At 34.0% G+C, this 24991-nt stretch overlaps 1 long non-coding RNA gene, 1 other non-coding gene and 1 pseudogene across 2 annotated transcripts in view; 2 read left to right on the top strand and 1 right to left on the bottom strand.

The window, feature by feature from the left end:
- Positions 1-24991, top strand: part of LOC118613694 — a 391478-nt gene that overhangs the window by 315818 nt on the left and 50669 nt on the right. The window lies entirely within an intron of this gene.
- LOC118614520 lies at positions 16962-17089 on the bottom strand. Its single transcript, XR_004956106.1, has one exon.
- LOC118614243 lies at positions 17138-17256 on the top strand (annotated as a pseudogene).

Here is a 24991-nt window from a genome sequence, read left to right as displayed (position 1 = left end):
TCAGAGATTAAGATATGGATGAATTTTGCAGAGCTATTATTCAAGCCCACCTCATTTATTATTTTTTTCTTTGGTAAAATGTATGTTCAAATTTTTGGTCTTTTTTTTTTAATTGGGTTCTTTTTAAATTCAGTTTTGATAGTACTTTATGTAAGTCCTTCATGAGATATATGCTTTGTAAATATTTTGTCTCTGTGTGGTTTGTCCTTTTATTATCCTAAAAATATCTTTTGAGGAAGAAGTTTCTAATTTTAAGTTCAATTTATCAATTTTTCTTATAATTATTAGGCTTTTGGTGTCCTAAGAAATATTTGACAGCCTGAAATGACAAAGACTTTTCTCCTATGTATTTGTCTAGAAATTTTATATTTTTAGGTTTAACATTTAAGTCTGTGATCCATTTTGAGTTAATTTTTATATGGTACTAGATATGAATCTGTTAGGTAGCAAGTCAGACATGAGCTACAGGGGAACAAAAGAATAGAGGCCCAGCCTAGAGACCACCCAAAGAACACCATATTGATGGTTAGAGAATCCCTCCTGCATCCCCAGAGACAAAGGACAGGAGGGTTATAATCTATAGCTGGTTTAATTTGGCCACAGGCACCTAAGCAGAAGGTACTACCCTAATCTGCCCATAATCTAAGCTTCATTATACTGTCATTATAATACTGTGTTTATGCTTTGAAGTTCATGTTCCAATTATAACAAACTGAATTCTGGGTAAGCATATGTGCACTAGGCAAAGAGTTATATAGCAGCAAAGTGTCAATCAAAATGACCTCACTTGCTAATAACCTAGGAATGCCTTCCTAACCACACATCATGACCCAAATATAATGCAGACTTCATTTCCACAGGGTAAGTCAGCTTTAGGCTTGACCTGTTTTCTATCTCAAAACATCATTTCTTCATCAGTGATAAGGACCAAGAGGTGTGTGTTACTGGAACTCTGATTGCCTCAATGGTAGCAGATCCAAATTTAGTTTCTTGCATTTGGATTTCCAAATGTTTGATGATTTGTTGAAAAATCTATCCTTTCTGCATTGAATTGCCTTTGCATCATTGTCAAAAACCATTTGTTCATATAAGTGTGGATCTATTTATGGACAATCTGTTCTTCTCCATTGATATATTTGTCTGTCTTGGTGCCGAAGTTACACTTGGATTACTGCAGTTTAGATTACCATAGCTTTATTTTATAAGAAGTTTTGAAATTAAGTAATATGAACTCTCCAATTTTGTTCTTTTTCAAGTTGTTTTGGCTATTTTATATTCTTTATAGTCCCATGTCTTTGTCAAATCCCAGCAGAAAATATAACAAAAATAAAAGGAAAATTTTGTTGAGATTTTGATATGTTTGTGAATTATAAGTCAGTTTGAGGTTAACTGACATCCTCTGCCAAGCCTTCTGACCCATAAACTAGGTATCTCTCTAATTAGTTAGGGCTTCTTTACTTTTACTTAGCAATATATTTTTAGTTTTCAGAGTCTCTATGTTTATTTCTATGTATTCGTTATCTGTAACAAATATCATTAAAGAAAATAGTCATGACAGCAATATCAAAAATATTAAACCTTCCATATTTCTTTGAAATTATATTCTAATGGTTAAAATGCATACTTTTTTTAGTGGTATTTCTATTGTTTTAAAATTATTTCTGTCAATATGTTCTTCTCCAAATAGTGTAACCATTTTCTTATCTTTCATTTCTACAGCATTTCACGCAGTCCATTTCTTATGAGAATCCCAACACACTAAACATATATTTCTAATTTATTTTTACATCAAACATCTTATGAAGTAAAATTGATGAACCTAGCAGTTAAAAGTTTAAGAATTTTTCCAGCTTCATGGTTGGTCATCAACAAAAGCAAGTGTAGAACTGTGATACCTGTTTCTTTGAATTATAGAAACACCTGATTATATTTCAGTAAATTAACTTTCAATTTTTTTCTGTTTTAAGGACTGTGAATAAGAATTTAAACAATTTTCTAAATACATATCATCAGTATTTTAGAAAACATAACAAGATTTCTAAATATTATAGCAATACTTAGAATATAATTGCCAAGAGGCACAGGAACATAACCTCAGTGTCTTTGTAACCCAAATCCTGTAGTATTTTAGATTCTTATGCTCTATGTCCATTCCATCCCTGAAATAAATGAAGCACATTTCTCTTTCTGTTTATAGTTCAAGTATTATAAAGTAAAAAAAAAAATAAATTTTTTCATTGATCCTCAGAGGTTATCACACAAAAAGCCTGTAATAATTACCATGTTATTTATCAAAGTGTAAAGCCCAGGATTATGACTCTGTGGACTAGAAGATGGTTTTGAATAGGTTGATGTAAGTTGTATAATTACCTTTCTAGTTGTTTTATTACGATGTTGTTGTTTTTTTTTCTAAAGAAATTAGATAAATGGAAATGGATATGAGCTGGTAGCTGATTACTTTAAACTAGGTAAATAGCATAAATTTCAACTAATTCCAACAAATATTTGTAACATTCATCTTCTTCAGAAGTACAGTATTAGCAATTAAACAGAGTTGAAAATTTTAAACGTGCTCAGAGTTCTAAATATTATACCATTATACATTTGAAGAGGATTAAATTCTTCTTACCAGAAATGCTTTCTGTTGTATAAATTTTAAGGTAAATTTAGGTTGCAGCATCTTCTGATAATTTTCAAGTTAATGTTGATTTCATTTTTAATGCACAAAATGACTGCTACTTTGAGTTGACTAAGCTTTTTGTTTTCAAAGGTTATTACTATTTTTACACCATTCTGGTATGCCAGTAAATGTTTCTTACTTCATTATCAAACCCAGGCCTTTATAATATCGCTTAATACAGGATGAAAATATTTGTCCACTTTTGGTTTGGATGTTTGTGAGCAGGAATGATTGTGGGGAATCAAATGTAGTTGTTAAAAAAAGGTTTTCACTGATGAATAACAAAATCCCTCAGAGCTATGGGTACATGTACTTTTAATAGGTGCATTTATTTGATTAGCATCGGCCATTTGTAGCATGTTCCAGTTGTTCCCCATTAACTGACTTAAACAAATAGTTATTAAGCCAAGACTTCTCAGACTTTCTGAGCAAGACTGACTTCTATTGAAATTTAAATTCAAATTTATAAAGTATTTTAAAAATCCAAAATTATGTTTTCAGCATTCAGCTTGCTTTGGAGTTAAGGACTGACTAACATGGATGATTCGTTGTATTTTTACTAAGTTAGAAATATGTTTTAAACATATAGCAGAAAACCTACCTCTAAAGGACCTAAATGACCGATTATTAAAAAAACTTATTTGTAATAATTAGACACTGCATTTATTTACATGTATGCTTCAGAGTTCCTCTGAAAAACTAAATTCCCACATTTTTACTTTCCTAAAAACAGTGATAGACTTGTTCTAACCAGCTTTACTTCAGTTTCTTTCTAAGTTGCTTTGAGGGCAAATGACTTGAATCGCTGTGTTGTTCAGGTTGATAGTATATGATGATTTAACCCTCAGAACTCCAGTGCTGTGTACTTTGGCTCCACTCCAAGTCACCATGAGATACACATAGGGCATACTTTGTCTTTGCTGAAATCATGAAAACACTGCAATTTCAGATTATGTGCTACCTGCTCCAAAGTAATAAACTGCCCTATCTATTGCCTTTACTCCTGAGCCTATAAAGCGTTCCCCATGGTTCTTTAAAACTAAATTAGGAATGTGTCCTGTCAGTGGATATTCATATTAATGTATGGATTCATATGCTGTTGTTACATTCATTTTAGAAGTGGATTTTAACAGGAAAATAGCAATGTTTCAATGTGAAATTTAGTTCTTGTTTTGCGTTGATAATTCTTCCTGCCTCTATTATTGCTTAGAGCATGTAAAATTGAACACACAATTACTTATTTGTATTCAAAGTTAATGAGTAGAGTTTCCAACCAAGAACTTCCAGTGTAAAGCAATCTCTTTTGTTTGCATTGTGAACTATGTTTGGAAGAATGTTAAAAAAAATATTACAGGTACATTTACAACTATCAGGTTTAAACCACAGGATTTGCTTTGCCGGAGGAGAGCTGAGAGATAACAACACAAAGCCTCACTGGCATAACATAAATAAATTTTTAAAAGTTAAACTCGGCTTAACTGACTTTTTTAGTCTACAGAATACCAAGTAGTTTAACAAATTATTTCCTAATATTTCTCCAATGTTTCAGTAGTGAGTAAGCCAGGGAATGAAAAATATTACTTTTGGAATTTAGAAAATTGAACTGAGTATATACTAACAATTTGAACAAAAGAGGTTTTTTTTGTTGTTTTTTGTTTTTTTAAGTTTAAAGAATTTGAGCAAAAATCAGTTCGAATTGGGCAGTGCCGAAATGGAAGTGATTAGAAGCACTTCTGAGATAACTATCTCTAATTTTCTACTTTGAATCATTTATGCCAACAACATGTTTAAAGCTATAATACTTGATACATTTTGGAAGATATATTTTTAAAACTATCCTAAGATCATTGCCATACATAAATATTTGTGTGTGTATATGTCTGTACATGTATATATAGTATATAATATAGATTTCACATATCTTTTGATTGAGCATTTAAAAATTAACTTGCAAAACAATTTTTAAGTATGTGTTTTGATGACTACTGTAGGTTCATAAAAAATAATGCATGCATGTAGATGTTTATATAATGTAAGATATACACTTTGTTTCAGAAAGTTTACTTTTAAAAATATATAGAAATATATAAAACTGACTTAATTTTGCTTCTAAGGATTATCATATTTTAAAGAATAATGTAAACTGTCACTCTATTGACTGCATATTAAGTTCACTTTTCCAATGAGATATAATGAGTTTATATGGTTTCCTCTCGATCTCTCATCCAAAAAAGAAAAAAAACAACTATTTAAGAGAGAATAAAGCAGAATAAAGGGGATAATAAAGGTTTTGTTCAATACTGTGGTTCTTAGTCCCCAAATATCTGGGTGACATTTTGATGCTCTAGGATTCAGTATCTAAGTAGAAACCATGCAAAGGAATTGACCTAATTCTTCATCTCTCTGGTGCCTGGGACTCTAGGCTTAGCATCAATGATCAAATTAAATTCTTCAGGCCTGGAGGAATAGAGTCAGTCCTTACTGGCATCCCCCAACTAACAATCTTGGGAGGTCTTTTATCAACCTGGAAAGTAGCATCACAGATGCTAAAAGAGAAAAGATTTTCTTTAAAAAAAAAAAAATTCAATAGTGTAAATATGATAGATTTTTAAAAAGGAAGAAAAAAGCCCCACAAATTGTTGACTTGAGAATTATTAGCAAAAATTTTGTAAATTTTCCACAATAATGATTTCTAAAGGTTTTCAATTCATTTGAGATGTAATTTTAGTAGAAGAGTAACAAACTTTATACTGATAGCAAGGCATTTAAAAATACTTGGTGGGCAGAAACTGGAAGTATTTGTTAAACTACTTACTTAAGAATCTTTGAAGAAAAGAAAGGAAAAGAGAAAAAAAACCTAAGGAAGACAGGAGGTACATTTAATGAGCACCTATTTGATGCAGAAACAAAATATAAATTGAAGAAATAATAAGTAATAATTTGTATCCACTTTAAGGCAGAAAATATTTTTAATATGTTTGTACTTGTTTTCAAGAGCCAAGTCAACTGTTAAGGGAGGAAATATATATTTAACGCAAATAATTCATTTATTCAAATTTATTTTTTGTTAACACATAGAATAACAATTTAAACTTTTTAGATTTTATTTCCTAGCAATTGTCAATGGTTTTTAAAGCAAGCTAAAGGAAAGGCTATTTCTGGGAGAATTAAAATCTTGTGAGAGAAAATTCATGCCTAAATAATCCATGACATAATGGGAGAACATTATGTAGGAACTACTACAATATAATAAAATAATTTTCATAATAGGAGTATGCACGAACTTCAGAGGAATGCCGAAGAAAGTAAATGCTTGAGTTTAGACTTGAAAAATGAATAACTTGCCATGGGGAGAGGAAGCCAGATGGAAATAAATACATTTTATATTCAAAATTTCAGAAAAATAATGGAACTTAGTATGTTAAAAGAACATATAGTTTTGAATGACCTGGGGGAAAATGATAAGACATGAAACCACTTAAAGTAGGCAGGGACCAGATTATAGGGGGCCTTCAAGGTAAAATATTCAAAAGATATGACATGATCAGAATTACATGTGCAGAGAAAGCAAAGGAACTAATATTAATAAAACATGTACTAGTTCTGGGCTGAGCGCTTTAGGTGTAGTATCTCAGCATGAGGCAGTAGGAAGAGCACAATTTCAAAATTAAACACGTGAGTTCAGATCCTAGATCTTTCTTATTAATGTTTAGAGTTGGATCACTTCCTTAAGTTCTTCAAAATCTTCATGAAGGTTAAAAGGTAACTTATATGGTTGTTATAAAGAAAAGATGTTAGTTGTAAAGTGTATGATATTGTAGATATATTATTACCATTTATAAACACTATTAGAGCTGAAAGTCAAAGCCATGTTCAATTCTAAAGTTAATACATATGACACAGGCCTTAGTCTATCAGAATGTGACAGCCCCTTGGACTACTTGGTTTAGCAGTGGATAATGTAACTCATTCTGAGTCCACTAAAGTTAACCCCAAACATTACATGAAAGATATTATCAAACAAACTTTCTTTTTCTGCCAGATTTAGAGCAGTGAGAATGTGAGTCTAGAGATCCTTTTCACCTTTTGCCACTATAAAAGGTAAATAGGCCAAGAGGAAAAGCCCAAATAAAAAGAGGCAGACTTAGAAAAAGTGACAGCAAGTCATGGTTCAACTGCACCTGAAATTAGTTCCACAAACTTTTTCAGGCAAATGAGCTAAATAATAATAATAACCACAATAATAAAATAACTTTTTCATTGTTTGTTTGACCCAGCTTGACTTGACTTTTCAGTCATTTGTATCCATGAGTACTGACTGTTAAATTAAAATTAGCAACATAGAATCTCACTTTGGAACAGCAATAACGGAAATAATAAAGGAAAGAACAAAATATTAGAAAGTAGAGACAGGGTAGATTGCTTGTTCTAGAAGCTGAGCTATTAAAAAAAAATTTAAAAAGAGATGGTGCTAGTGGAGGCAGAATTGAGAAAGTATTTGTTCCTGAAAAGAGAGATACCGGAGCATGTTTATGGGTTAAGGGAAAGATGAAAGATGAAAGGAAAGAATTGGCGTTATTAAGAAGAGGGGATAATTTATGGATGAAAGTTCGGGCAGAGGCAGGCTGTGATGAATATTTCTGTTGCCATGAAATCTCTTATAAGACCTGGTGCCCGCTCATAAGATAAATTTGACTTAAAGTGTTCAATTCATTTTAATTTAATTTAAATTTTTAACTTTTTCAGCGTGTCTATATATTTTAATGTCTCCTCTAATCTCTTTTACTTTTCCAAGTCATAGGAAGTCTTATAATACCCAACTCTTCCACCAAAACAAACACATAAACAGAACTAAACTAAAACTCCTTATTCAACCTAGTAAAGAATAGCCCAGGATAACCAAAGGCATACAGCATTGTCGTTTTTCAGGATTTTAAAGATTTTACTCTATTTTTTTTTTTTGCTTGCAATTTTGCACAATCTGATGCACAAAAACAATGGGGAAGAGGATTACGTCAAATGTATGAAAGAAATGGCAGGAATCCAATGGGAAAGATGTGCCCTCCACATTTGGCAGGAGAAGTGCAGGGAGGTAGTGCTTTGTAAAGTGATGAGTCACACTTGAATGGAGGCTCTAGAAGGAATTAGTTCAAGAGAAGGAAGGGAGCTCTCTGAAAAGTGTGAGTGCCTCAGGCCATTACCAATATGTGAGTGATCACAGGGGGACAAAGGAAACCCTGAGATCCTCAGCCTTTCTTTCTGAAACCAGCAGAGAAAAATCTCTGTGCCTTCTGATACCTCTGTGCTGGGTAGAAAATTATACTCTCCTTCTGTTCCTATGAGAAAACTTTTCATGAGTATCACTTTTTATAAAACTTTATCTTGCCCCAAAGTATATAATAAAGATTTTAAATATGGTAACTAGATAAAGAAAGCCATGACTTGAAGGAAAGATTGATCACCACAAAGGTCAGTGGGCCACAAAATCAATGAGCTTGAGAAAGATGAGGCAGAAATGGATAACAGAGGAGAAACCTGTTTGTTTATCTCTGAATCAATCAGCAAAAAAGTAAGCATCTGACTGAAGCAAATGATTAGCATATGGACAACCCCCTAACAATAACCAGGCCAAGAACAAAACCAAAGTTAAATATAAGCTTACCCATTGAACAATATTGTAAATATCAAATGCCATGTATTAGAAATCAAAAGTTGCCAATTCTTGTGGTAGTAAACTGCTCGATATTTAATGCTTTGAACCAGAATGGACTATCTTTTTGCAATACTATTAAAAATATATCTGATCTGTCTATCATCTATCTATCTAACGGTTATGCTCCTGATCCTGTTTGTGGTACTGTTTCATGGTAATCACGTAACTCAGAAGAGTAGCAGCAAAAATTTTAGCTTTAAAGCACTGAATTCCATGTATTCTTGTGATATTCTTTGTTATACTCTTGAATCTTCAGATAGAACCAGAAGATAAAAAGAACTTAGGCCTTTGTGGGCAGAATTATCAAAATGTCAAATAAATATCCACAAATTGGTTTTTAAGTGAAGTGCCATAAAATCGATAAAATTCTCAAGTGGATAATGCAACTGAGTTTGTCAATTGGTTCATAAATTATTAGTTCATAAATTATTGGTTCATAAATTGGGGCATTTTTGTTAGAGGAACAAGGTATCGGTTCTGGGCCTTCTAAAACGTATGAAAAACCCCTAGCGTAGAGGCAGTTGTGCAATTTTGACAGAACACAGCTTTAGAGTGTATCAAAACATCAGCTAATTTCTAGCTATTATAATACACAGCTTACTTTTTTCATTTCAAAAGACTAAAAGTACTTCAGATGAGAGGGAAAAGAGAACTCTTCTAGTTCTGGGAACTTTGAGTGAAGGTACAAAGCCCGTATAATTCAATTGTGATAAAATGACTTGAAATTTTCATTATTCTACACGATTTGCCTAAGAAAATAACCTTGACACTAGATTAATGAATAGAATTGAAGTTTCCACAAACTGTAAACATCTCCACTGTGTGACTAGATGATGGTAGCAGAGCCAGTAATCTGAGGCCAGCAGTGAAGTGTAAGGGGATGTCCTCTAAGGACAGTGGAAGTGAGGGGGCTTGTTTGACTTCGACTTTGCAAAATTGCCAGCAGAGAGTGTTCTTTGTCTCCTGCCATTTGAAAGGACCTGGAAGCTGTAGGCATGTGAGACCTGATTGTCTCCAGTCTCCCTTTGCATAAATATTCTTGGCCCTTTGCCTGGTTTACTTTACGGTTTATATTACCTCATTATTCTTATTTTCCTCCGTGTCCTGCCCTGAAGAGCTTTTTCCTGAATGTGATTTCTCTCTCTCTCTCCCTTCAGAGTTGACCATGCAGAAATCTAATACAGGATATCAAAACACCATCCTCAAGGATGTGATAATAGTGACTTTTGCCTGGGAATCACAATTTATTAATAATGCAATACTTCTGAGGAAGCCTTTTGAAAAAGTTCAATACGTTTTTCCCATTCTACAGATTTAAAAATTGAGGCATGTAAAGAATGGAAGAAAATTACAGTTCTAATGGTCAGGTACCAAATAGTAATAGTAAAATAAAAAGAGCTGAAAGTGACATTTACTGTATTCCCTGATCCTATGCTAGGTGCTAGGATTTTTGAATATGTCAATTCTAATTCTTACATTAACTTTATGTATCAAATGGCATTATTTCCATTTCCTTCTGAGTCCCAGGGCTAGGATTTAACCTCAAGCCTGTCTCCTTTTAAAACTTGGTCTTTGTCACATCACACAATATCATCTCCTGATTGAGAGAATAATTTTATTACGTATTTAAGTAGTACATTAAGTTTTCAAAAGCATTTTTTCAATTTTTACTTTATCTTCAGAAAAAATTTTTTTGCATTAAATAGGGATTATTATCTTTTTCTTACTGGTGAAGAAACTGAGGCAATAGAGGCCCTCTGATCTGGTACAAAGGTTAATCACATTATAGGAAATAGAATTCAGATCCTCTGTGTCAAAATGCTATGTCATATACATTAAACCACATAGTCTGTTTTTGAACATTTATTTTAGGCTAACCAAAAGCAGTCAAGTTCGATAATATATGTATCAGGATTTCCACAAATAACCACATAACTTTACATGATATTAGTCAAGCTGTAGGTAAAAGGTGCTGTTATACACTGTGGAGAAAAATGAGATTTTGAGTTCCCTGAGAGCAGAAACCTTATATTCCCATTAACTAGCACAGCGCCTGGCAAATACATATCTGCTGAATAAATGAAGAATAACTTAACATTTACAGATTAAGAGAAAGTTTTTTAATGAGCACAAAACATAAAAACTGAATAGACAACATCGATTCGTAGTTGGAATTATAAAGCTGCACAACTTAGTTTGTCCATGAGACCCACTGATAAAAAAGAGAGTGTACCCCCTCTCCAATGGTTTCATTGGGAAAATATGTTCTGAAAATTATTTTTTAATTTGAATATGCACATCCTATCAAATTCTATTGAAAATTCCACTAAGCTTACCAATGGTGTATCTCTCTTTGGATACATTCAAAATGACTTTATATGTCTAAGGTTTTGTTAATGATTTTGACCAATAATTAAACAATGTCTTTGTTATGGTTCTAAATACTGGAGATATAGTAGTAAACAAAATAGAGAAAAAGTCTTTCCTCATATGCAGTACATTCTAGTGTAAGAAGAGAATAAACAAAAATTTCAATAGGTACTACATCAAGTGGAGATAACAACAATGAATAAAGATAAAACAGGGTATGGAGTGCTAGTGTATGTGTGTCTGTGCATGTTTGTGAAGGTGCACTTTAAAATATAGTGATGTAGGCCTCACACATAAGATGACATCTGACCAAAAATGTAAGGGAGGTGAGGGAGATGTGGATACTTGAGGGGTGGGGATGGGTGGGGAAAACATTTTTTAAAATGGGGTAGGAAGTACAAAGTCCCCAAGGCTGGAGTGTGCTTGTATTGTTGGAGAAGAGAAGGCTGATGTCGGGACATGGAGCCTAGTGCACAATAAAGTCAGGGGATGGCTATAATGTAGGGCCTTATAGATGATTTAAGGGCTCAGAACGTTCTCTGCATGGGTAACCATTAGTGGGCTTTGAGCAGAAGAACAGCATGATTTAACTTATGCTTTATAAGGATGACTCTTGACTACTTACTGTATTGTGAATTGACCAGGGGCAAAGGTGGAAGCTATTACAATGATCCAGGTGAGAGATGATGATATCTTGCTGACATGTTAACAGTAAAGTGGTAAGAAGTGCTATAGTTTGGATTTATATTTGACAGAATTGCTAAGGTTTTCAAGGAACTGGATATGGGGTAGGAAAGAGATTTCTCAAGGTCCTGAGACTGAATGAGCTAACTTGGAGAAGTATTGTTGATAAGAGGATTCGACATATCAAGCTCATGATATCAGGATGAACATTAAGATTGAGTTTGCATTCCCATGTTCATTGCAGCATTTTCACAATAGCCAAGAAATGGAAAGACCTAAGTGTTTGTTAACTGATGAATGGATAAAGAAGTCATGGTGTATACATATAACGGAATATTATTCAGCCCAAGAAAAAAGGAAATGCTGTCATTTGCAACAACATAGATGAAACTTGTGGACATTATGCTAAGTAAATTAAACCAGATAGAGAAAGACTAATACTGCATGGGATTGCTTATGTGTGGAATCTTTATTTAAAAAAAAAAAAATGTCCAACTTAGAGAAACAAAAAGTAGAAAAGTATTTGCCAGAGGCTAAGAAAGGTTAAAAAACAAAAGACTGGAAAAGAACACTCAACTAAAGTTGGAGAAAAAAACAGGCTAATTTGATAGCTGAAAACCAAGTTACAAAAGTGTTTAAAGAGGATTCATCAATGGTGTCAAATGTTGTTTTAAAATCATGACAGAGAACTTATCAAAAACTTTAACAATAGGAGAATATTCCTGACATCAACATGAGCTGTTTCAGATGAGGCCAAAAAGAATGATTGAATTGGGTTAAATAGAGAATAGAAGAGAAGAATTGAAATCAAAAATAACCAATTTTATATTTTGGTAAAAGCAAAAGATGGGGCAGTAACTGGAGAGAACTGAGATGACCAGAATAAGAAAGGGTCGTTACATACTCTGATGTCGTGGAATTCTAATTTAGGGGGGTTTAAGGAACAGAGAGGAAGAACAGACAGAAATTGTCAGTTGAGGAGCACCCACCAGCCTTCATAACTAAGGGTGCAAATACTGTGAGAGAGAAACTAGCCAGCATGTTAGAGGTCCAAGGGGGAATCTATGCCCTTAGGGAAGAGATATTGCACAGTTGGAGTAAAAGGTGAAGAGAAACTTCACTGACATTTCCTCGAATACTGTCCTTTCACTTAATGTGGTTTCAATCAGCATCGTTTCCTTACAATGTTGATGGGATGCCTTAGGAACTTAACTTGTGTATATCAATTAGCCTATGATAACTTTGGTTTTGTTATCAACCATTTTGTGGCAGTTTCAAGAACCTATTGACAACTTTAAGTGAGGACTTAACTGAAGATATAGGGTATTTTCCTTGTGGCCAATTCTTTAGTCCACAAGGCCTAGTGGAATGGTTTCAGACATTGGAGAATTATAGGAGATGAGATTAGTTCATATATATACAGAGGTATATGGGTTTGGGATCCCGGAGATGGGTAATAACCTAGGAGTCAAGGGCTTCTTGTGACTGATGAGAATAACAATAGACATATTAGAATTAAACTTGATAGTCTTAAAGCAAATTATAGGGATAAGGTTGTGAATATTGGAGATGAGGGAGGAGGAGATGGGAATATTGCATGGCATATGAAGAGCATTGGGGGTTTTATTACATGATATCCATAAATACCAAATATTTCCTTCTTTTTGTAGATGGTAAATTTTTGGATTTTCCTTGACTCTGATCTTGTACTGTGCTAGTGTAGCACTAAGTAATTACTTGTTGAAAAAAGAATAGAACGATTACATTATTCCAAAAGTTTATAAAATGCTGAATGAGACTTCATCATAAATGGGACGGAGTAACTTGTGGTAGACCAGGACTCCTATTAAGAACAACTAGGAAAGCCAGATAAAATGATGATTTTTTTTTTTTTTGACAGTTATCAGAAGCTATTGAGGAAATTAGCACTGGTGGGTCTAAATTGGGAGACAGATTTGGAATGCACCAATCACATGGCTGATTTTCTCCTCAGGACAATTCTGGATTCTGGGGCCGCATAGGGTTAAAGACAGCAAACTAACTTGTATTCAGTGTCCCATAGTTCTTCGAATGTCTGGTGAGTCTCCCTGTTTTAAGTATATTCACCTGAGTAGATACCTGTGGGTCCTTTTGGGAAAAGAAAATTCCTTTTTCCTTTTTCTTTTGGAAAGGTGTAGGGGAATTGCTGCAGTGTATACTTGCCATGATGTTGGAAGGTCCTTCCTCCTAGGGATCCCTAGGACCTAGTCATTGGGTTCAGAATCTGAAAATTGTCTTTGATCTAATAACTGAGCAAGGAATTGTGATATTTTATTTGGCCAACTTTCCTCATCTTCCGCCCCCTCCATTCTTGCTCTTCTGTTGTTATTGATATTGAGCAGAACCTTTGCTGGCTGCCTTTCTTGTGTCTATAGAGACACTGTACTCTATTAATTATCTACACCATTCCCTGTGGGTTGGGCCTTCTTGACTCCTCCTCAACTCATCCTCTGGTCTTTCTGGTCATCATAGTAATTGTGGCCTCCTAGATTATTATAGTGAAACCCGGTCACTTGGTCTCTATATTGGGATGAAGGAGCCCGAACATCATCCCTAGGGATATTAATGACCAAGCTGTGTGACTGCCTCTCCTCCTGTCATTCCTAGCTGGTAGGAACCACCGAACTCCTTAGTGATGTTTGTACCCCTCATACCAGAACATGGTCAATGGCCTTATTGACTATGTGGTCTTCTGAGCCCCTTCATGGAACATAATCCTCAGATGGGTTTCCAGCCTCACATAAGCTATCCATTGTAGTATCCCTATTCCTCTCAGCCTCTTTCCTCCCTACACTGTCTGCCAGGAAAATCAGGCATTTCAACTTTGCTGAGAGTTTGCCATCATGTCTTCCTGACTTTTAAGAGCCCAGCAGTAAGTTTGTCCCATCCTCAGGAATCCTAACTTGGGAATTAAGTCTCATGTTCTAGGAAAGTTCACCTAAGTAAGAAATTCTTATTTATCTAGTCTTATATTCTATCTCCCTTGATCAAGCACCATCAGAGTCCAATCCCAGTAGTACTCAAAGGGGGCTCACTGTTACATTCTGGCTACTTCTTGCATTTTATGTGTGTGTGTGTGTGTGTGTGTAGAAAAAACGTATGTATGTGTGTGTGTGTGTATGTGTGTAGAAAAAACGTGTGTGTGTGTGTGTATGTATGTGTGTGTGTATATATATATATATATATATATATATATATATATATATATGTTTTCTTTTGAGGCCTAGCATGTCCCCTGCTGGAATGTGCTAGAATTTAACTCTAGTTATCAACCTAGCAGCCATGAGAGGAGAGGTGAACAAATCCTAAGGGACTCCCCTGATGTCTCATAAAAGAGAAACTTCTATAGCATCTTCCAGCAGAGTAGAAGAGCTAGCACTTATAAGGGAGAGATGAGCTACTCCTGTAAGCCCAAAGTATTCAGGGGGAGTTACAGATTTCACATCCTCAGGGGAATCCATCCTGATATCTCTACCTCATGTTTCAGGATCTCAGGTTTTATCTAGTAGGGCCATGACGTTCACATAACAAGACTTCCTTGGCTGAGCTTTCAAACTTGTTTGGAATGCTACAACTCCAACAAGTAAGTCTTTAGCCTGCTATTCAACTGTATCTGTCCTCCCAACATAGGTGACAAGGAGGTCAGTGTAAGCTGTCACAGTGTGATAGAGCAGAGCAGTTCTGGCTCTCCTACTTAGCTACTAACCACCTGTTAACACTCTTCAGTCCTTGCGCCAGGTGTCTCCAAGTTGTAGACACCAAGGCAGGAATAAACATGCAAGGATTTTTTGGAGGGGTAAGGGAGGGATGCCTATGAGACAAAATGGGCAAGGGGCCTGAGGAGGCTAAGAGAGGTGTCAGATCACGATGAGAATCTGACCAAAAGGAGAGAGGGAAGGAAGCTTCGGTAGAAGCAACCTAAGTATACTTCAGACTAAGGAAGGTCCAAGACTGTTGGTGAGTATCTCAACCAAGGTCAAGTACTTGTGTCAGAGGAGTCCCAAATCTAAGAGATGAGCCTGCCTTGGTATCCCTCCAGTGCTAAGTCGTTGGCTGAAACATGTGTAGGAAGTATAGACTTAGTACAATAGAGCAGCTGGGCCCTTGGTCAGTGAAGCTCCTCATTTACAACACCTTGGTTTCAGTTGTTTTGACTACTGATTTATTTCTGATCTGATCTCTGCTTAGCGTTCCAGACTCTTTGGTGTCTTGGCCTTGTGACCAAAGTGCAGAAAGCTTAGAAATCAGTAACTACATTGACGGAAAATTACACTCAAAATATTGGGCTCACTGCTCTGTAGTCCCTTTCCTTCAAAATACTGATCTCTCTGGTCCTAGCTGCTTTGGTAAGCACAGATTTTCATCTCTTCAGTGAGACTACTGCCATGGCCAGCTTGATGTCACACTTTCTGTGTGACCTTTCTTTCTATGTTAGTTTACCAGCAAATCCCTGGAGGGAAGAAAGTAGTAGCAAATACAGAGCTCATCTTCACACCTTTCCCGTTGTCGAGGAGCTGGGCCCCTTAAGTTTTGGCTGTCTTGGTTGTTCTCTGATGCCATCATTTATCTTTTGTTTGCCATTTTATCAAGCTTTTTGAGTAATTCTAGATGGCAAATTTAGTCTGATGTCAACAACTTAGTTATAGGAGACTAAGAATACTAAGTTAAAAAAAAAAAAAAGTGAATTAATACCCTTTGCCCTTAGAGACCCACTTCCTTAGCATTAACATTCAAATCTTTAGCTCTTAACATTCAAATCCACCCCTACAGAAGAAAATTAATTTTCTTCCTTAACAGAGAATATATTCTCTGTGATATTTTTCTCACCATTGTCTCATGTCCCTGTGCTGCTTTTATCATAAAATAAGATAGACTTTGGTAGTTTTGAAATATGGTCATTCAAATTTTTGTATATGAGGCAAGGGACTATAGAAAGTTGTAATCAGATTCCCATGGGATGGAGAACCTCAAACTTTTAAATCACTTTTTTATATCCAAAGAGAGGGAAAAATGTGACTCCTACATAGGAAAATCCAAGTTAATTATACCTTCACAAAATATTCTTTCTACTCCAACTTCTGTCCTCTCTTCTTTGAAATCTATCTCTGTCTAACTGAAGTGGATAGAACAGGTTTCATGTCACACAATTAATTAGAAAATGTTACCAAGATTTAATGCATGAACATTTAGATTAGAGTATAAATGGAAAAGTGTAGTTGATTAAATAGAATAAACATATGAGAATGGTTTAAAGCTCTACTTTTAAATGTCATGAAAGGCTCTTTAAAAAATGTATTTTTCTTTTAAATAAAATCTGAGTAGGAAAATTTCTTCAAAATATTTATGATAAATTCACTTTTTGGCTCCTTAGCATTACTTTTAAAACACATGCACATACACAAATTCAAGTGCCCCCCCCCCCCCCGGGAAATGAGACCTTGCCAAGAGCCAATGATTTTTAATATTTAATTCTAAATTGTCCTCCATAAGAGCCAGCCCCATTGTTAGGACAGCCCTCCTAAACTGAGAGGGAGATTTCTGTGCATCTTACCAGACTCCCCTGAGCAAATGAATTTTAACTCTCAAAGACTGGATTTAGATGTGAAATTTAAAATTTTTGACATTTGAATTGCTTCTAAAATTCTGTCCTTGTCTATGGCCAAGCGACCCTGAACAAGCCTAATCATGTCTGATCATGGAAGCTAAGCAGGGTTGGCCCTGGTTAGTACTTGGATGGGATACCACCTAGGAAGACCAGGTGCTGTAGGCATAAAAAATAAAATTTAAAAAAGGGATTGTAAACTGACAAGGTCCTTGCAATCTGTGAGGTCAACCAAGGGTTACCTTGCCTAAAAACAAACAAACAAACGAACAAACTCACATCCTCAGTTAAAATGATATGATACTTTTTTTCTTTAAGAGGATTTGCTACCATTATTAGTACTGTTTTTTCAGATCACATAATCTCAAAATATAATTTTAAAGTAGTTAAAAATTCTTAAAAGTGATTAACCATAGCTACAAAGTTACAAACATAAAATTCTTATTATTTTCAGTATATGAAATTAAAGCATAATCAAATGACAGACCAACCTTTTAAGTGCCAATTGAAAGTTAAAAAAAAAAATAAAGTATCCAAAGTGGTCTTTATTAATCAAACTTAAAAAAATTAACAATAACTTAATAACAGGAATCATTATGATCATATCTAGATCTCATATGCAATTGGTTGCATAAAATAACTACTTTAGGATAACTATTTTAATGCTTTTTAGAGCACCAAAAAATACAGTAATCTTTGAAAGAGCTTCTGGGGAAAATCTCATTTTTCAGTGGGCTACATAAATTAAGGGAATTATATAGGGAATCTTTGAGTCTCAACATTGCAAAGTATATCATGTTTACAGTCAAATAGTGTGAGACCTGGTGAATTACCAAACTGAAACCCTACAGCAAATTGAAATAGTTTGCTTTATTTATTATTTAGATTAAAACTCAATATATTAGAAAACTCCAGAAGGCAGGTTTATAGATTATTTAAATTTATAGATTATTAAAGAACCTATATATAAATCATATATTTTTATATAAAATATATTTTATATTCAAATTTAATAAATGATATATAACATGAATATATAATATAAACATATATAGATTACTTGTTTATTAAAGAACTATGAATAAATCATGTTATATATAAAATATATTTAAATTTAAGTATATATTTATATTCTGTATATAAATATATATAATATAAAAATGTCTACTTTTTCAAGGGTAAAGAAGTCTGCTAGGAATTAATTAAGGGGCCTGTGAGGAATTAATCGATTCTGCCAACAGAACTGTGGCAGGCTACCTTGTTAGCAAGTAAATAGAGTAACATCTCATACCTCATAGGGTAACATCACAACTCCTGAAAACTGTTCAACAATCTCCAAAGCACCTTTCATACCAAGAAAGAGATGGTTTTGAAGAGAGATGCTAAAACTTTGGGACCGTAATATTTTCTATAGACAGAAATGATGCTCCCTGATAGTAGAAATTCATTTTCATTGTTATTAGCCAAGAATAATTTACAGTACTCTCAGATTTCTACTAGTTTACAAACTTTAAGAGTGTTAAAATAGCTGAATCAAGAGTAAAGTAGCAAAACAAAACTGGATAGACACTCCTCAATAAACCTTTAATATGAAACTGATTCCATATTCAGTTCAATCCAAACTAAACATGAAGAGGAAAAAATGCCTAAAATGAAGTAATTTTTTTATATCATTATGTTATCAATGTACACTTTAAGTTGGGTATTTCTGAAAGTATCATGAGATCATGTTACTATGCATCAATAGTGCACAGCTTCTCTATGTGATACCTTAGAGTATGAAAAATTAAGTATCTCAAAAGTATACAATAAATTAACACTTTCCTCTATTATCTACCCTACTTCTCTAGGGTACCAAAGACTTACATCACTCTAAATGTTACAAATGGAATTAATTTGTGGAATTATAAGATGCTCCCTGTTTGTGATCTAAAAATTCAGTATTTAAATTCACACCGAATAGTCTCCAGTTCAATAAATACCACTAGTTAGAGTCATAAAAGTTTAAATATATTTTTCATTGTTAAACTCTTTCAGCCAAGATGTTCAATTTCACCAAATCAGGAGTGGAACACATTTAATTTTACTATTCAATCAATATTTTAAAACGTAAAATTTTAGAAGAGTTTTCTTTCTCTGAAAATTACAGAGATAAATTTTAGATTTAGACATGAATTTTTAAATATCATAGTAAAAGCTTTTAATTTTTTAGGAACAGCAACACAAGTAAATATTTGCTCACGGTCTGGGGAAAAAGTTCATCTTTCTGATCAAATGCAGAGAATACTCTTTTTTGTGATTATTTTTGAATTTTTGACACTATTTGATAGAATTCCTTTCAGCTGACAGGCTGTAGTTCGCCCCCCGCTCCCATCCCATTGGATACATGTAGTGCAGAGATTCTCATTTTTTGATGTGTGTAGAATCAACCTGGAGAGACCTTTTACAAAAATACCGATGCTTGGGACACACCCCACAGAAATCAGAATCTCTGGGGGTAGGGCCCAAGTATCAGTATTTCTCAAAACTTCTCCAGATGATCCAAATGTATAGCCAATGTTTAAAAATACTGATATAGTGGATTTCATATCTGTTATATCAGCTTGTTTGTTCTTGAAATTTCCTCCCAAAGTGTTCAAAGACTTTAAATCTAAAAGAAGTCGTTACTATGACTTTTTTAAAAATAGGAGGCATGGAAATGTGCTCATGAAATTCTTATTTTACTATTTTCTTTAAAAATAGACATATTCTCCTGATATTTGAAAAAAATCACTAAATTATATTACAGGAGAATGTAAGGGCATGCCCCACATGATCATAAAATATATTGCTGATCTAGGTGTACAATAAACCAGACTTTCATATTTGCTCACATCAATGGCTTTAATATATGTGTGGGTATGAGTGTGTGTAGGTGGGGGTAGGTACAATATTATTCAAAGTTGAAAACAATTTTTCTCATAGATGAACGGTACATTCTTTTTTGGGGAGGAAATTGTTTTGTTGTTAATTGGCTTTTATTCAAAGATAAAGCCAAAATTTTATTCGGGAATGGAGTGTTTAAGGCAATAAATCCTATTTTTTCAAGAATAAAGTTGATAAAGGGTTATTTTTACTCTGGGAAGAGTTGCCAAATATTGCACACACACACCCCACCCCCGCATACCTTTTTTGGGGGCATCTGAGAGTGGTTGTCTGTATTCCCTGGTAGGAAGATGTGGTGTTCCTTGCAATATGATAGCTGAGTGGAATCTAGCTCAGCTGAGGATTGTTTAAGAATATCTGTGGAGTAGGTTAGCCTAAGAACTCTGAGAGATCTTTTACGTTTAATCCAGTTTCAAATGTGCATTTATTTTTCTGTGTGTATGTGTGCATTTATTTTTCTGTGTGTATTTTTCACTGTATTCCTCTTTTTTTCCTACCCAAACCTTTACTAAAATCTTGTTAAATCATGTTGGCTGGTGTACTTTGGAGAGTTAGGGAATATTCTGGGCCCATGCTTTGAGTGAAGTACCTACCATCAGCTGCTTCAGGAAGGAAGTTTATAGACTACAAGAGATTTAGAGTAGACACGAGAAAAAGTCTGCCACAAGAAACAAAATATTGGATAGCAGTGATAACCAGAGTAATTCTGGAACCTGTAAACATTTGTCAGTGATTCTAGAAATAACTAGGGAAGAGAGAATGTTCTAAGACCAGACATCCAATTATTGAAGAAGGATGCTACTTGTGGTAAAGTGAGGAGTGACTCCTGAAAGCTGAAGAAGAAGAAACAACTGGGTTGTAATAGGAAAAAAAAAACTTTACAAAATAACTTTATCCTATCCATCAACAAGCATTCATTAATTGTATTAGTAACATATGTTTATATATATTTCATAGTCATTAATCATATATAAACAAGGACAGTTATCAAAAATTACTTTCTTTAATGAGGCATGATATTAAAAATAATAACTATATAGCAAGGCACTTGGCCAGGCACTATATATACATAGCTAGTAATCATTACCCATGATGGTAAGTCTTGGATGGGACAATCTTTAAAAAAAAAAAAAAAAAATTCTCATATACAAAGTGTGCATTTTTTATGTTTCTATTGTTTTCATATATAGTATTTCGGTTCTGTTTCTGGATGCAATTACATGAAAGAGATTTGTTTAGGGATTGCTCTTTAGAGAATCCCTTTAGCAGGTTGGCAGCATAATGAGAGAAGGTTAAATAGCAGGGCAGCCATGCAGCTGAGAATCATCGAAGATCAGCATAGGAAAGTTACCCAGGATCTAAAAGCCATGTGACCAGGGGGAATTTAGCAAATCCTCATGAAGAAATCTAGTTTCTGTTAACTTTATTTATAACTCAGAACAGAAATGTTTAAAACCCTTAATGAAGTGAGTGATTCAAGATTCCAAAGGAGGATCTATATCCTGCAGTGAGGTCTTCAGACATGTTAGAACTCCCCCCTTTCTCAAATATCTCTAGCTAAAAGTAAAAATATGCTTTGGTATATTTGTACTTTATTATAGTATATTTTATCTGTATACACACCACAGCGAGTATATTTTTATCTATGAGAACATTTAGAAGAATGAAATTCTAACCAAAGTACTTGTAACATAGTTGGCATTTTTGTTGTTGATGATAACCCTATAATGCTTTAAACGTTCATTTGCATTGCTTTTGTTATTGATCTTTACCCTTGTTTTTCCTCCAAGGACCCTCTTTTCCTGTACTTCTTTTAGGTTGGTGCAATGTTGGAACTGACTTTGATTTTAGCTCAATCTTATAGTTTGATGTCCTAAGACTTTTTGGGTCCCATAAAAAATTATATTTTTTCATTCAACAAATATTTGTTGAGTGCCTCCATGTACCAGAGACCATTTATATGAACCAAAAGAAAATATGTGTGTGTATATATATGTATGTACACACACACACACACACACACACACACACACACCTACACCTCATGAAGCTTCTATCTAGTAAATTTGTGTATATCTTTATGTGAAAATCTTTTTATAAAAAACTGAACCTGTTTTTAATACAACACACAAGAATGAAGATTTACACATTTTTATATGAAAGAAAACAGAGATTAGTGTTTCCTGAATTGGGAGTGAAAAAGAAGCATAAGTTTTAAATAGGATGACCAGAGCATGTTTCCCTGAGAAATTGACATTTGAACAAAGACCTGAAGGAGGTGCCCCATGTCACAAAATGCTATTTTATAACAATGCCAGAAAAGATTGGAACAATAGTTTTAATAGATGTAGAAGTATAAACCTGGAAGCGGCACATAACTTGTTGACATACTTAAATATAGTCCTTGAGAGAAGTGGAAACATTACCAAGAGTAGGAGGGTTAAAAATCAGATTCTTTGATTGAAACCATCCATGTACTCGCTTTAAAGTAAATAGGTGCAATTGTGGTTAGTCCTTGAGCATTCTTGATAAAATAGCCAATTTTTAACATAGATGTTACACGTTTTACTTTGATTCATAATTTAATATAATCAGAAACTAATGTTAGAAATTTTAGAAAAGAAATCAGGCTGAATCTCCCTGTGTATATTAAGGAAAGATGTAGCTGTTTGGTAGCAAGAAACAATGGAAAGGAGATGGGCCAGAACATGGGGGTAGAGGTACCAGTGGAGAGATGATGTGGGAACAGGGAGATTTATTGAGCATGAAGATGAAAATGCATGATGCAAGTCAAAGCTCTGGTTTTCATCATATGTAACATTTTGAAATAAATTGAAATAAATCAACTTGTGGAGATATGCTTTGAGGTAGATTATTTCATGAAGACAGAAGAGTTTTATTAAAACATTACTGGTAGACAAAAAGTATTTTGGAATATGGTTCATATAACATAGCAGCAGAAAAAAATCACTAAAAATGTCATGCAGAAAAGGAAATTCTCAAATTTTAGCAAGAAAAATATGGCAGTATACTACTCCTTTTTAGATATCACCAATTGAGTCTTATACTGTATTAATGGAATGAGAATAATGTAGTTGATTCCTCTAATACAGAACCTGAGCAAATCTATTCAAACATACATGGGCAGATATGATTTTGAATACGGTAACATATTCACATAGTTCAAACAGCATAAAATTATAAAAATATACCTGGAATGAATTTTCTATCACACTCTTGTAGCATATACTATGTATTCTTTTAAACCTTAAATTTCTTTCTATATTAATCCATTTCTAAATTACTACTTCATTCTTTTTTATATTTTGGTCATTTAATAGTGTGTCATTATGTGGATATACCATGATTTATGTAATCAGCCCTGTTAATGGAAATTTAGGTAGTTTTCTTTTCTTAGTCATTAGAAATAATGACTAATCATATACCTATGTAATTTCATGTATGTGATAATATATATCTAGGATAAAATCCTAGGAATAGAATTATGATGCCAAAGAGTACATACATTTTAATTTTGATAAATTCTGCCAAATAGGCTCACTAGAGATTGTATCAATTTACTCTCTCACTAAAATTTATGAGAGTTACTATATTTCCCTACAGCCTTGACAAAACAGTGCATTTTGGATTTTAGCCTATCAGGTAGGTGTAAATTTTGTGCCACTGTTTTTTGAATCTATTTCTCTTAATACACACCCATTTGGATATCTTTTTACATGTTTTAGAGATCCTTATATTTTGTTTAAGAAGAACTCTCTTTTCTTATCCTTTGCCCTTTTTTCCATAGAGAGAATAGCCTCTTGTCTGTGATATGAGTTATACTTTTTCCATGTGTGTAATTTGAGTATTTTTACTTTGCTTCTTTATTTATTTTTGCCACTTGTAAGGGTTTTTTTCAACTGAATTTTATGGTTTCTGAATCTATGTCATAGAGAGAAATTCCTTCCCCACTCTGAGGGGAAGTATTCTCTATGTTTTCTCCTAGCACTTTTTTGGTTACATGTGAACACACACACACACACACACACACACAGAAACACACATGCAATCTGTGTCTGTCCATCTCCTATGTTTATTGACTTGGAATTTACCTAGTAATAGATCCCATATTTATCTTAGTCCATCATCTCTTTAGCTGTCTAAACAATTCGGTGGAAAAATTCTTTTCTGAGATATGATGCTCCCATATTCTTATGCTAAACTTCCAAGCATATTTGGATTGATTTCTTTGGATTCTGTGTCATTGTTGTTATCCTGATCATTGTACCACCTAATTGTCTTGTCAGATATTCTAAAGCCTCCTGCCTATAAATTGCTTTAACCATTTTGGAAACAACTTTTTAACTATATAATAAATTAATGGTGCACATACTCCATGAGCCAGCAACACAGCTCCTAGGTTTATACTTCAGAGCTATGGTTCTTAAACTTTAGTGTATAGCAGAATCATAGGGAGGGCTTTTTAAAAACAGATTGCTAAACTCCATCTCCAGAATTTCTAATTTCATTATGGTAGCACCCAAAAAGTTACATTCCCACCAAGTTCCCGTGTAATCCCAATGCTACCAGTCTGGGAACAACATACTTTGTGTATCACTGCCCTAAAAAAAATCCCACGTGTGCAGAGGGGAGTGTGGAAAAGAATGTTTTAGGATTGTTTCCAGTTAAGAAGTACTGGAAAGAGCTTAAAGTTCCTTCACAGAAGAATAGCTACATGTGTTGTTTCATTCCTACAATGGAATTCACCGATGAACTAGACATACACACAACAAATGGATAAAACTCACAAAACATAATGTTGAGGATAAAAACAATGGGGCCTGCCTTTTGGTCTCAGTGAGGTGAGTAAAAGCAGAACTGGCACATATAACACAGACAGATGAGAAAGGACGCAAGAGCTCTCAGGAAAAATAATATTAAAGCATGAATAAATACTATATTGTTTATGAATACCTAT

Source organism: Rousettus aegyptiacus, unplaced genomic scaffold (genome assembly GCF_014176215.1).
Source record: "Rousettus aegyptiacus isolate mRouAeg1 unplaced genomic scaffold, mRouAeg1.p scaffold_m13_p_2, whole genome shotgun sequence".
Taxonomy (NCBI): Eukaryota; Metazoa; Chordata; class Mammalia; order Chiroptera; family Pteropodidae; genus Rousettus; species Rousettus aegyptiacus.
Note: the sequence above shows the minus strand (reverse complement) of the source record. Positions and strands in the feature narration are given on the sequence as shown.